Below are 16,154 nucleotides of genomic sequence, written 5' to 3' on the forward strand. Positions count from 1 at the left end.
CTAATCCTATGCTGTGTGATGCTGTCTGCTGAGCTGTGTATCTAATCCTATCCTGTGTGATACTGTCTGCTGAGCTGTGTATCTAATCCTATCCTGTGTGATACTGTCTGCTGAGCTGTGTATCTAATCCTATCCTGTGTGATACTGTCTGCTGAGCTGTGTATCTAATCCTATCCTGTGTGATACTGTCTGCTGAGCTGAGTATCTAATCCTATCCTGTGTGATACTGTCTGCTGAGCTGTGTATCTAATCCTATGCTGTGTGATGCTGTCTGCTGAGCTGTGTATCTAATCCTATCCTGTGTGATACTGTCTGCTGAGCTGTGTATCTAATCCTATCCTGTGTGATACTGTCTGCTGAGCTGTGTATCTAATCCTATCCTGTGTGATACTGTCTGCTGAGCTGTGTATCTAATCCTATCCTGTGTGATACTGTCTGCTGAGCTGTGTATCTAATCCTATCCTGTGTGATACTGTCTGCTGAGCTGTGTATCTAATCCTATGCTGTGTGATGCTGTCTGCTGAGCCGTGTATCTAATCCTATCCTGTGTGATACTGTCTGCTGAGCTGTGTATCTAATCCTATGCTGTGTGATGCTGTCTGCTGAGCTGTGTATCTAATCCTATCCTGTGTGATGCTGTCTGCTGAGCTGTGTATCTAATCCTATCCTGTGTGATGCTGTCTGCTGAGCCGTGTATCTAATCCTATCCTGTGTGATACTGTCTGCTGAGCTGTGTATCTAATCCTATGCTGTGTGATGCTGTCTGCTGAGCTGTGTATCTAATCCTATCCTGTGTGATGCTGTCTGCTGAGCTGTGTATCTAATCCTATCCTGTGTGATGCTGTCTGCTGAGCCGTGTATCTAATCCTATCCTGTGTGATGCTGTCTGCTGAGCTGTGTATCTAATCCTATCCTGTGTGATGCTGTCTGCTGAGCCGTGTATCTAATCCTATCCTGTGTGATACTGTCTGCTGAGCTGTGTATCTAATCCTATGCTGTGTGATGCTGTCTGCTGAGCTGTGTATCTAATCCTATCCTGTGTGATACTGTCTGCTGAGCTGAGTATCTAATCCTATCCTGTGTGATACTGTCTGCTGAGCCGTGTATCTAATCCTATCCTGTGTGATACTGTCTGCTGAGCTGTGTATCTAATCCTATCCTGTGTGATACAGTCTGCTGAGCCGTGTATCTAATCCTATCCTGTATGATACTGTCTGCTGAGCTGTGTATCTAATCCTATGCTGTGTGATGCTGTCTGCTGAGCCGTGTATCTAATCCTATCCTGTGTGATACTGTCTGCTGAGCTGTGTATCTAATCCTATGCTGTGTGATGCTGTCTGCTGAGCTGTGTATCTAATCCTATCCTGTGTGATGCTGTCTGCTGAGCCGTGTATCTAATCCTATCCTGTGTGATGCTGTCTGCTGAGCCGTGTATCTAATCCTATCCTGTGTGATGCTGTCTGCTGAGCCGTGTATCTAATCCTATCCTGTATGATACTGTCTGCTGAGCCGTGTATCTAATCCTATGCTGTGTGATGCTGTCTGCTGAGCCGTGTATCTAATCCTATCCTGTGTGATACTGTCTGCTGAGCTGTGTATCTAATCCTATCCTGTGTGATGCTGTCTGCTGAGCCGTGTATCTAATCCTATCCTGTGTGATGCTGTCTGCTGAGCCGTGTATCTAATCCTATCCTGTGTGATGCTGTCTGCTGAGCCGTGTATCTAATCCTATCCTGTATGATACTGTCTGCTGAGCTGTGTATCTAATCCTATGCTGTGTGATGCTGTCTGCTGAGCTGTGTATCTAATCCTATCCTGTGTGATACTGTCTGCTGAGCTGTGTATCTAATCCTATCCTGTGTGATACTGTCTGCTGAGCTGTGTATCTAATCCTATCCTGTGTGATACTGTCTGCTGAGCTGTGTATCTAATCCTATCCTGTGTGATACTGTCTGCTGAGCTGAGTATCTAATCCTATCCTGTGTGATACTGTCTGCTGAGCTGTGTATCTAATCCTATGCTGTGTGATGCTGTCTGCTGAGCTGTGTATCTAATCCTATCCTGTGTGATACTGTCTGCTGAGCTGTGTATCTAATCCTATCCTGTGTGATACTGTCTGCTGAGCTGTGTATCTAATCCTATCCTGTGTGATACTGTCTGCTGAGCTGTGTATCTAATCCTATCCTGTGTGATACTGTCTGCTGAGCTGAGTATCTAATCCTATCCTGTGTGATACTGTCTGCTGAGCTGTGTATCTAATCCTATGCTGTGTGATGCTGTCTGCTGAGCTGTGTATCTAATCCTATCCTGTGTGATACTGTCTGCTGAGCCGTGTATCTAATCCTATGCTGTGTGATACTGTCTGCTGAGCCGTGTATCTAATCCTATCATGTGTGATACTGTCTGCTGAGCTGTGTATCTAATCCTATCCTGTGTGATACTGTCTGCTGAGCTGTGTATCTAATCCTATCCTGTGTGATACTGTCTGCTGAGCTGTGTATCTAATCCTATCCTGTGTGATACTGTCTGCTGAGCTGTGTATCTAATCCTATCCTGTGTGATACTGTCTGCTGAGCTGTGTATCTAATCCTATCCTGTGTGATACTGTCTGGTGAGCTGTGTATCTAATCCTATCCTGTGTGATACTGTCTGCTGAGCTGTGTATCTAATCCTATCCTGTGTGATACTGTCTGCTGAGCTGTGTATCTAATCCTATCCTGTGTGATACTGTCTGCTGAGCTGTGTATCTAATCCTATCCTGTGTGATACTGTCTGCTGAGCTGTGTATCTAATCCTATCCTGTGTGATACTGTCTGCTGAGCTGTGTATCTAATCCTATCCTGTCTGATACTGTCTGCTGAGCTGTGTATCTAATCCTATCCTGTGTGATACTGTCTGCTGAGCTGTGTATCTAATCCTATCCTGTGTGATACTGTCTGCTGAGCTGTGTATCTAATCCTATCCTGTGTGATACTGTCTGCTGAGCTGTGTATCTAATCCTATCCTGTGTGATACTGTCTGCTGAGCTGTGTATCTAATCCTATCCTGTGTGACACTGACTGCTGAGCTGTGTATCTAATCCTATCCTGTGTGACACTGACTGCTGAGCTGTGTATCTAAGCTCATCATGTGCAGGTGAGCGGAGCACAGTGGTGGCGCCCCTCCAAGGACGGGCAGAGGACCCCCGGGACTGTAACATGCTCTGAGCTTTGCTTAATAGCTCCAATGCGCCCAGAGCCGCCTTGTGCCGCAGCCCCTCACCTCCCGGCAGCTCAGACGTGGGCATACATAGCTAATGGCTGCTTAACCCTTGTCGCCCCATAGTCCTGCATGGCACCCATGCGCTTTTTTGTTTTGTTCTGGCCCTTAACGATGATACTTAAAGAGACAGTAACCAGAACAATAGGCTGGGCTGGATGGCAGAGGACATCCTGAGGAGTCAGCGGTGACGGCACCCGCTCTGCTGAACCAGTCCTGGCACATACTATGGCACATACTATGTATGATGGAGGCACGTGCAGCCTCACAGGGCGACTGCAATCACTGCCACCGTGCCACGTGTGATCCTAGAGGTCAGGCAGGCCCAAATGCCAGGTCTAGTTTCTGGAAGACTCGTCTTGCCCAGTGAATTTATGAGGTGTAATACTTAATTCCCCCTGTGGTGGCGCTGTTGAGAAAGCAGTCAGCAGATTTAACCTCCGCTCAATAGAGATCAGGGCTTTTCTAACAAGATGGAAGTGTCCAAAACGGAGCATCCCTTTAACTACAATCTATGGCGGACACATGGGCACTGTCTAATTTCCCTGAACTTTCAGTATGTGGCTATTTATCGTGAACCGGGGACGGACTATATATTCCCCCCTTGCCTGTGGTTGGAATACCCCTTTAAAGGAATTTTGCATGTTGAACACAACAACCTCTACTTGGTAGAAAAGCCCCTTGACCCCAAAGTTTCCTCCGATCAGCAGTGATCTACTGTGATCTGTGTGACAGTAATTGTAGTTTGCCCACAGCGACACCGCCGGAGCAGTGAGGTATTACATGTCGATATCATTGCCCTGTGTGTGGACGGGTCCTCCAGAGAGAGACGCTCTTTCTAACCATCGTCCACACTAGGAGGACCCTGATGTCATCTGATTATCCTAAACTGCAGGACCCCAGACTGACACATTGGAACGATTCCTCTTCTGTGAGAAATATCAGGTATGTACAATTCACTGACAGCAAACAGAGCTCTCCACAACCTAGACTGACCCACTGTGACTGACCCACTGTGACATACCCACTGTGACTGACCCACCGTGACAACAGACCCACCGTGACAGACCCACTGTGACAACAGACCCACTGTAACTGACCCACTGTGACAGACCCACTGTGACAACAGACCCACTGTAACTGACCCACTGTGACAGACCCACTGTGACAACAGACCCACTGTAACTGACCCACTGTGACAGACCCACTGTGACAACAGACCCACTGTAACTGACCCACTGTGACTGACCCACTGTGACTGACCCACCGTAAGTGACCCAGTGTGACAGACCAACTGTAACTGACCCACTGTGATAGACCCACCGTGACAGACCCACTGTGACAACAGACCCACTGTGACAACAGACCCACTGTGACCGACCCACCGTAACTGACCCTCTGTTACTGCTCCACTGTAACTGACGCACTGTGATAGACCCACTGTGACAACAGACCCACTGTGACTGACCCACCATAACTGACCCACTGTGACAGACCCACTGTGACTGACCCACCATAACTGACCCACTGTGATAGACCCACTGTTACTGATCCACTGTAACTTACCCACTGTGATAGACCCACTGTGACAACAGACCCACTGTGACAACAGACCCACTGTAACTGACCCACTGTGATAGATCCACTGTAACAGACCCACTGTAACAGACAGACCCACTGTGACAGACCAACTGTGATAGATCCACCGTAACTGACCCACTGTGACAACAGACCCACTGTGACTGACCCACTGTAACAGACCTACTGTGACAGACCCACCATAACTGACCCACCGTGACAACAGACCCACTGTGACTGACCCACTGTGACAGACCCACTGTGACAGCCCCTCAGCTGTGAAGTCGCCCCTCTCCGGAAATTAACCCGTGGCGTGCTGCAGGAGCTGGCAGTGACAGATGACAGCAGGTCTGGGCGGTGATGGAGGAGGAGTGTGCAGCTGGGGGTGGGCAGGCAGTGGCTGGCCATTGGTCGTCAGCAGCAGGGAGTGATCGGGGGCTGTCGGGGGATTACGAGATTCTGGCATGCAGTAGTTTTGTTTTTCTCTGCCTTCAGTTTGGAGAAAAGGAGCAACCTTCACACCACAAGGAATTATACCACCCCTGCCCAGGAATCCGGGGCATGTGCCACCCCGCCTTCCTCCCCGGACCCCCAAACCCTCTGACAACCCATTGTTTTCAGAAACGACCCTCAAAAAAGAAGGAAAGTGACCCCCTCATCACCCTGCAAGGTAAGACCCGTCTCCGCTCTTCTCCTTATTCCTGGCCCATTGTCTCCTTCCACTTTGGAGATCCAGTGGGATGGCAGCTGTCAGCGGGCAGATGATTGCCAGCTCCCAGGTCAGGGATCGCAGTGCTTGGTGGAAGTTGTAATGGGGAGACGTGGTCCCTGCCAGGAGGAGGGTTGGGGGCAGTAATTATCTGGCTTCTTGACTGGTGGGACGTTATTCGCAGGTACCCCCCATATGTGCGCTGGCAGCGACTCCGTAATCAGGACTGCGGTATACACTTATATACACGGACCACCTATAGATGTGTGTCACATATACCTGACAGTACTGATGTGCGCTATATACTTATGTACACGGACCACCTATAGATGTGTGTCACATATACCTGACAGTACCGATGTGTGCTATACACTTATATACAAGGACCACCTATAGATGTGTGTCACATATACCTGACAGTGCCGATGTGTGCGATACACTTATATACACGGACCACCTATAGATGTGTGTCACATATACCTGACAGTGCTGATGTGTGCTATACACTTATATACACGGACCACCTATAGATGTGTGTCATATATACCTGACAGTACCGATGTGTGCTATACACTTATATACACGGACCACCTATAGATGTGTGTCACATATACCTGACAGTACCGATGTGTGCTATACACTTATATACAAGGACCACCTATAGATGTGTGTCACATATACCTGACAGTGCCGATGTGTGCGATACACTTATATACACGGACCACCTATAGATGTGTGTCACATATACCTGACAGTACTGATGTGCGCTATACACTTATATACACGGACCACCTATAGATGTGTGTCACATATACCTGACAGTACTGATGTGCGCTATACACTTATATACACGGACCACCTATAGATGTGTGTCACATATACCTGACAGTACCGATGTGTGCTATACACTTATATACATGGACTACCTATAGATGTGTGTCACATATACCTGACAGTACCGATGTGTGCTATACACTTATATACACGGACCACCTATAGATGTGTATGTGTCATATATACCTGACAGTACCAATGTGCGCTATACACTTATATACACGGACCACCTATAGATGTGTGTCACATATACCTGACAGTACTGATGTGTGCTATACACTTATATACACGGACCACCTATAGATGTGTGTCACATATACCTGACAGTACCGATGTGTGCTATACACTTATATACACGGACCACCTATAGATGTGTGTCCTATATAACTGACAGTACTGATGTGTGCTATACACTTATATACACGGACCACCTATAGATGTGTGTGTCACATATACCTGACAGTACCGATGTGTGCTATACACTTATATACACGGACCACCTATAGATGTGTGTCACATATACCTGACAGTACCGATGTGTGCTATACACTTATATACACGGACCACCTATAGATGTGTGTCATATATACCTGACAGTACCGATGTGCGCTATACACTTACATACACGGACCACCTATAGATGTGTGTCTTATATACCTGACAGTACTGATGTGTGCTATACACTTACATACACGGACCACCTATAGATGTGTGTCTTATATACCTGACAGTACTGATGTGTGCTATACACTTACATACACGGACCACCTATAGATGTGTATGTGTCATATATGCCTGACAGTACCAATGTGCGCTATACACTTATATACACGGACCACCTATAGATGTGTGTCACATATACCTGACAGTGCCGATGTGTGCTATACACTTATATACACGGACCACCTATAGATGTGTATGTGTCATATATACCTGACAGTACCAATGTGCGCTATACACTTATATACACGGACCACCTATAGATGTGTGTCATATATACCTGACAGTACCGATGTGTGCTATACACTTATATACACGGACCACCTATAGATGTGTGTCACATATACCTGACAGTACTGATGTGTGCTATACACTTATATGCACGGACCACCTATAGATGTGTATGTGTCATATATACCTGACAGTACCGATGGGTGCTATACACTTATATACACGGACCACCTATAGATGTGTGTCACATATACCTGACAGTACTGATGTGTGCTATATACTTATATGCACGGACCACCTATAGATGTGTGTCACATATACCTGACAGTACTGATGTGTGCTATATACTTATATACACGGACCACCTATAGATGTGTGTCACATATACCTGACAGTACTGATGTGTGCTATATACTTATATGCACGGACCACCTATAGATGTGTGTCATATATACCTGACAGTACCGATGTGTGCTATACACTTATATACACGGACCACCTATAGATGTGTGTCACATATACCTGACAGTACTGATGTGTGCTATACACTTATATGCACGGACCACCTATAGATGTGTATGTGTCATATATACCTGACAGTACCGATGGGTGCTATACACTTATATACACGGACCACCTATAGATGTGTGTCACATATACCTGACAGTACTGATGTGTGCTATATACTTATATGCACGGACCACCTATAGATGTGTGTCACATATACCTGACAGTACTGATGTGTGCTATACACTTATATGCACGGACCACCTATAGATGTGTGTCACATATACCTGACAGTACTCATGTGTGCTATACACCTATATGCACGGACCACCTATAGATGTGTATGTGTCATATATACCTGACAGTACCGATGGGTGCTATACACTTATATACACGGACCACCTATAGATGTGTTTGTGTCACATATACCTAGCAGTACTGATGTGCGCTATACAGTTATATAGACGGACCACCTATAGATGTGTGTCACATATACCTGACAGTACTGATGTGTGCTATACACTTATATGCACGGACCACCTATAGATGTGTATGTGTCATATATACCTGACAGTACTGATGTGCGCTATACACTTATATACACGGACCACCTATAGATGTGTTTGTGTCGTCTATACCTGATAGTACTGATGTGCGGTATATCCTTATATATACGTCTATAGGTGGTCCGTGTATATGCTCCTAATATATTGTACATGCACGGACCACCTATAGACATGTTCATGTGCTTGTTATGTACACTGCGGTATACACTTATATACATGGACCAGCTATAGATGTGTATGTGTTCAGCATTTATGCTATAGGTGGTCCGTGTATATTATCGTATAATATATTGTATACATATGGGTATGTTCAGTTGTGCGGTATACACTTGTGTACATAACACATCTATATGTCGTCCATATTTGTGCTCATCTTGCAGTATATATGTACAAAAATCCATGTGTGTATATGTGTATCTATATTTATATATATGTATAGACATGCACAGACGATACAAAAATACACATATATACAAAATGGTATATGTGCGCACAGTTCTACACATGCATACAGAACAGACACTCTAATATATATTTATTTACACACAAAAATACATTAAGATACAAACACATTCACAAAACCAAATACACAGATACAGGAACAAGCGCAGAGAAAGTTCCATACATAAGCTCAGGCAGGTAGGTGCTCACACCGCAGAGATTTGTATATTCATACATACACACAGATCCATATCCAGATACAAACGTACACACAGTCATAGACACAAACACACATGAAGCAACAATCGGATATACCACATACTTGTATATTTCTGTGTGCAGCCATCCTTCGGGTATGTGTCCACGTTCAGGAAACGCAGCGTCCAGATGTTACAGCATAGTGGAGGGGATTTCATGAAATCCCGTCTCCACTATGCATTAAAAGACGCATGCGGCATACCCACGAAAACGCAGATGCGGCGCATCTTTTAAGAACGCAGCATGTCCTTACATTGCAGAAACAACGCAAGGACAGCGCAGGTGACCTGCCAGTGACCTCAGGTGCAGATTTGGTCAGGATTTTACCTGCATAAAATCCTGACCAAATCCTGATGCATCCTGAACGTGGACACATACCCTTACACACATACACCCAGACCGGACTCTCCGCTCCCTCCACATCACAGGGAGGCAATAATCCTGCTCCAGCAGGTGAGGAGTTAAGCAGAGGCCTCTCCAGCTGTGACTGGTGGATCTGCTCCTGGTCACACCATCCTCTGCTGGGAGCTCACAGGACTGGAAATGTCCACACTGGGATCAGGACTGGGAGCAATTAACCCTTCAGCTGCCCCGACCCTGCACAACGGCAGAGCAGTGTGCCATACGTGCAGTATATACCATGCAGAGCATTATGTGTATGATACGTGCAGTATATACCATGCAGAGCATTATGTATATGATACGTGCAGTATATACCATGCAGAGCATTATGTGTATGATACGTGCAGTATATACCATGCAGAGCATTATGTATATGATACGTGCAGTATATACCATGCAGAGCATTATGTGTATGATACGTGCAGTATATACCATGCAGAGCATTATGTGTATGATACGTGCAGTATATACCATGCAGAGCATTATGTATATGATACGTGCAGTATATACCATGCAGAGCATTATGTGTATGATACGTGCAGTATATACCATGCAGAGCATTATGTATATGATACGTGCAGTATATACCATGCAGAGCATTATGTGTATGATACGTGCAGTATATACCATGCAGAGCATTATGTGTATGATACGTGCAGTATATACCATGCAGAGCATTATGTATATGATACGTGCAGTATATACCATGCAGAGCATTATGTGTATGATACGTGCAGTATATACCATGCAGAGCATTATGTGTATGATACGTGCAGTATATACCATGCAGAGCATTATGTATATGATACGTGCAGTATATACCATGCAGAGCATTATGTGTATGATACGTGCAGTATATACCATGCAGAGCATTATGTGTATGATACGTGCAGTATATGCCATGCAGAGCAATATGTGTATGATACGTGCAGTATATACCATGCAGAGCATTATGTGTATGATACGTGCAGTATATACCATGCAGAGCATTATGTGTATGATACGTGCAGTATATACCATGCAGAGCATTATGTGTATGATACGTGCAGTATATACCATGCAGAGCATTATGTGTATGATACGTGCAGTATATACCATGCAGAGCATTATGTGTATGATACGTGCAGTATATACCATGCAGAGCATTATGTGTATGATACGTGCAGTATATACCATGCAGAGCATTATGTATATGATAAGTGCAGTATATACCATGCAGAGCATTATGTGTATGATACGTGCAGTATATACCATGCAGAGCATTATGTGTATGATACGTGCAGTATATACCATGCAGAGCATTATGTATATGATATGTGCAGTATATACCATGCAGAGCATTATGTGTATGATACATACAGCTACAGTGCCTTGCGAAAGTATTCGGCTCCCTGGAACTTTTCAACCTTTTCCCACATATCATGCTTCAAACATAAAGATACCAAATGTAAATTTTTGGTGAAGAATCAACAACAAGTGGAACACAATTGTGAAGTTGAATGAAATTTATTGGTTATTTTAAATTTTTGTGGAAATTCAAAAACTGAAAAGTGGGGCGTGCAATATTATTCGGCCCCTTTAACTTAATACTTTGTTGCGCCACCTTTTGCTGTGATTACAAGTCGCTTGGGGTCTGTCTCTATCAGTTTTGTACATCGAGAGACTGAAATTCTTGCCCATTCCTCCTTGGCAAACAGCTCAAGCTCAGCGAGGTTTGATGGAGATCATTTGTGAACAGCAGTTTTCAGCTCTTTCCACAGATTCTCGATTGGATTGAGGTCTGGACTTTGACTTGGCCATTCTAACACCTGGATACGTTTATTTGTGATCCATTCCATTGTAGATTTTGCTTTATGTTTGGGATCATTGTCTTGTTGGAACACAAATCTCCGTCCCAGTCTCAGGTCTTTTGCAGACTGCAACAGGTTTTCTTCAAGACTGGTCCTGTATTTGGCTCCATCCATCTTCCCATCAATTTTAACCATCTTCCCTGTCCCTGCTGAAGAAAAGCAGGCCCAAACCACGATGCTGCCACCACCATGTTTGACAGTGAGGATGGTGGGTTCAGGGTGATGAGCTGTGCTGCCTTTACGCCAAGCATATCGTTTCGCATTGTTGCCAAAAAATTTGATTTTGGTTTCATCTGACCAGAGCACCTTCTTCCACATGTTTGGTGTGTCTCCCAGGTGGCTTGTTGCAAACTTTAAACAACACTTTTTATGGATATCTTTGAGAAATGGCTTTCGTCTTGCCACTCTTTCATAAAGGCCAGATTTGTGCAGTGTACGACTGATTGTTGTCCTATAGACAGACTGTCCCCCCTCAGCTGTAGATCTCTGCAGTTCATCCAGAGTGATCCTGGGCCTCTTGGCTGCATCTCTGATAAGTCTTCTCCTTGCTTGAGATGAAAGTTTAGAGGGATGGCCGGGTCTTGGTAGATTTGCAGTGGTATGACACTCCTTCCATTTCAATATGATCGCTTGCACAATGCTCCTTGGGATGTTTAAAGTTTTGGAAATCATTTTGTATCCAAATCCGGCTTTAAACTTCTCCCCAACAGTATCACAGACCTGCCTGTTGTGTTCCTTGGTCTTCATGATGCTCTTCATACGGAACCCTGAGACTATCACAGAGCAGGTACATTTATACGGAGACTTGATTACATACAGGTGGATTATATTTATCATCATTAGGCATTTAGGACAACACTGGATCAATCAGAGATCCACAATGAACTTCTGGAGTGAGTTTGCTGCACTGAAAGTGAAGGAGCCAAATAATATTGCACGCCCCACTTTTCAGTTTTTGAATTTCCACAAAAATGTAAAATAACCAATAAATTTCGTTCATCTTCACCATTGTGTTCCACTTGTTGTTGATTCTTCACCAAAAATTTACATTTGGTATCTTTATGATTGAAGCATGATATGTGGGAAAAGGTTGAAAAGTTCCAGGGGGCCGAATACTTTCGCAAGGTTCTGTATGTATCATGTAGAGCATTATGTGTACGATATGTGCAGTATATACCATGTGGAGCATTACGTGCACACTTTGTTCTGTGTATAGCATGAGGAGCATTATGTGTGTGGCACCTGCATTGTATACCATGCAAACTCCCCCATGGCCCATCTCCTCTGTAGTGCACATGTAATCATTGGGGCTCCCAGTGGTCGCTGTTACGTTGTGACTGTATGTTGGTATTCCTTCAGCACTCTATGGTGGGCCTTATGTAGGCATGGTGTGGCACTACTACTTGGGCACTCTCTGGATTAGTAGAGTATGGTGGTATTATTTGCCGCACAGATAGTGTTTATTACCACACTGTACGGCCTTGTTATTGGTCAGTGTGTGGCAGTATTATTTCCTGACAGCATGTTGGTATTATGTGCGCACTATATGGTGGTAATTACTGTACTGTTCGGGGGTTTTCAGGGTAAGGTGGTGACAGCGCAGTATAGCATAGGTATTAGCCAAAATATGGCATTGTTATATGGGCACTGACACTGTATGGCAGGATTATTTGTGATGTATATGGCTGTACACCTTATGGCGGAGTGAAGCTACCATTCAATCTTGTTTTGTTTTTACCGGTCGAAGTGAACGGTTGAAAACCGACTTGGCGGCACTTTATGATGCGGCCTATAGATCCGCTCCAGAACACAGGCGAGGACTTGCAGGAACAGCTGGGAGATTGGAGGCGTAACGTTCTGTATCCCTGCCATTGTTGTAGCTGTCAGTGCCGAGGGGCCAGTATTGGGGGTCTCTGTGAGAGCATTGGACCTGCTCTGAACCCTTCCTTCGTACCTAGAAGCCCCTGTTCTCGGAATTAACCCCCTCGCGTCTCTTCCTTCTCCCGACACGAATCCGGCACTGTCAGGCTGCCAAGAGTCGAAACAATGGCTGTCGAAACCGCGTCGGGGCTTGGACAAGGAGTTTTGTGTCTCCCAGAGGTGTGTGTACTGCAGAATAGGGAAGTGTGCGGAGTGTGTGCCCGGAGAGATGCCATTCACCTGCCACCCCTTGCTGCAATCATCTCATTACTGCGCCCTGCTCCGAACCCTTGTGTTAACCCCTCACTGCCTCCATGGCCAAAAATACCTCAGCGCACAAGTGAAATTACGTGCCCAAGAGCTGACAATCGAAGCGTATAGTGTTACAGTAAAGGCGGGCAATCTGAGCCCTCAGTGATAGGACTACGGCTCCCATCGTGTCAGACTATCCTTGATGTAACCCCTCGCATGCCGGATTACCTCTGCCTCAACTCTGTATTACTGCCACAGAATTAGGGCTATTTACAGGCTGTCAGAAAGCATCAGCGGAGCAGGGAACGGAGAAGGGAAGATGCATGTTAAATGATCGCACACTGAGCGGCGGAGACAAAGCGCAACGTGTCCATATATTCACTACCAACTTCTCATCAGCGAGCTGCCGGAGGCCGCAGTACCGAGCAGGAATGTACCGAGCACTCGCTGCACCGACACTACCATTCTGCCGTATCTTCGTCACACAGAACTGTCACCACCTACATAAGGGCAGGATTATAGTAGTTATATTCTTATACATTGGAGCAGTATTATAGTAGTTATATTCTTGTACATACGGGCAGTATTATAGTAGTTATATTCTTGTACATAGGAGGCAGTATTATAGTAGTTATATTCTTGTACATAGGGGCAGTATTATAGTAGTTATATTCTTGTACATAGGGGCAGTATTATAGTAGTTATATTTTTGTACATAGGGGCAGTATTATAGTAGCTATATTCTTGTACATAGGGGCAGTATTATAGTAGTTATATTCTTGTACATAGGAGGCAGTATTATAGTAGTTATATTCTTGTACATAGGGGCAGTATTATAGTAGTTATATTCTTGTACATAGGGGCAGTATTATAGTAGTTATATTCTTGTACATAGGGGCCAGTATTATAGTAGTTATATTCTTGTACATAGGAGCAGTATTATAGTAGTTATATTCTTATACATAGGGGCAGTATTATAGTAGTTATATTCTTGTACATAGGGGCAGTATTATAGTAGTTATATTCTTGTACATAGGGGCCAGTATTATAGTAGTTATATTCTTGTACATAGGGGCAGTATTATAGTAGTTATATTCTTGTACATAGGGGCAGTATTATAGTAGTTATATTCTTGTACATAGGAGCAGTATTATAGTAGTTATATTCTTATACATAGGGGCAGTATTATAGTAGTTATATTCTTGTACATAGGGGCAGTATTATAGTAGTTATATTCTTGTACATAGGGGCCAGTATTATAGTAGTTATATTCTTGTACATAGGGGCAGTATTATAGTAGTTATATTCTTGTACATAGGAGCAGTATTATAGTAGTTATATTCTTATACATAGGGGCAGTATTATAGTAGTTATATTCTTGTACATAGGGGCAGTATTATAGTAGTTATATTCTTGTACATAGGGGCCAGTATTATAGTAGTTATATTCTTGTACATAGGGGCAGTATTATAGTAGTTATATTCTTGTACATAGGAGCAGTATTATAGTAGTTATATTCTTATACATAGGGGCAGTATTATAGTAGTTATATTCTTGTACATAGGGGCAGTATTATAGTAGTTATATTCTTGTACATAGGGGCCAGTATTATAGTAGTTATATTCTTGTACATAGGGGCAGTATTATAGTAGTTATATTCTTGTACATAGGAGCAGTATTATAGTAGTTATATTCTTATACATAGGGGCAGTATTATAGTAGTTATATTCTTGTACATAGGGGCAGTATTATAGTAGTTATATTCTTGTACATAGGGGCAGTATTATAGTAGTTATATTCTTGTACATAGGAGGCAGTATTATAGTAGTTATATTCTTGTACATAGGGGCAGTATTATAGTAGTTATATTCTTGTACATAGGGGCAGTATTATAGTAGTTATATTTTTGTACATAGGGGCAGTATTATAGTAGCTATATTCTTGTACATAGGGGCAGTATTATAGTAGTTATATTCTTGTACATAGGAGGCAGTATTATAGTAGTTATATTCTTGTACATAGGGGCAGTATTATAGTAGTTATATTCTTGTACATAGGGGCAGTATTATAGTAGTTATATTCTTGTACATAGGGGCCAGTATTATAGTAGTTATATTCTTGTACATAGGAGCAGTATTATAGTAGTTATATTCTTATACATAGGGGCAGTATTATAGTAGTTATATTCTTGTACATAGGGGCAGTATTATAGTAGTTATATTCTTGTACATAGGGGCCAGTATTATAGTAGTTATATTCTTGTACATAGGGGCAGTATTATAGTAGTTATATTCTTGTACATAGGGGCAGTATTATAGTAGTTATATTCTTGTACATAGGAGCAGTATTATAGTAGTTATATTCTTATACATAGGGGCAGTATTATAGTAGTTATATTCTTGTACATAGGGGCAGTATTATAGTAGTTATATTCTTGTACATAGGGGCCAGTATTATAGTAGTTATATTCTTGTACATAGGGGCAGTATTATAGTAGTTATATTCTTGTACATAGGAGCAGTATTATAGTAGTTATATTCTTATACATAGGGGCAGTATTATAGTAGTTATATTCTTGTACATAGGGGCAGTATTATAGTAGTTATATTCTTGTACATAGGGGCCAGT

At 43.4% G+C, this 16,154-nt stretch overlaps 1 protein-coding gene across 5 annotated transcripts in view; it reads left to right on the forward strand.

Annotated features, from left to right (window-relative positions):
• Positions 1–5,302: 5,302 nt before the first annotated feature.
• The window catches only part of SEMA6C (semaphorin 6C), a 295,200-nt gene continuing 284,348 nt past the window's right edge, over positions 5,303–16,154 (forward strand). For 2 of the 5 annotated variants that reach the window (XM_069728754.1, XM_069728755.1), the window contains exon 1: positions 5,324–5,506. The gene's annotated coding sequence lies outside the window, so the exon portion shown is untranslated. Of the gene's footprint in view, positions 5,507–16,154 lie in introns of all 5 variants that reach the window. The other 3 variants (XM_069728756.1, XM_069728758.1, XM_069728757.1) reach the window with 3 other exon arrangements.

The sequence above is a fragment of the Ranitomeya imitator genome, chromosome 1 (assembly GCF_032444005.1).
Source record: "Ranitomeya imitator isolate aRanImi1 chromosome 1, aRanImi1.pri, whole genome shotgun sequence".
In the NCBI taxonomy this organism is placed as follows: Eukaryota; Metazoa; Chordata; class Amphibia; order Anura; family Dendrobatidae; genus Ranitomeya; species Ranitomeya imitator.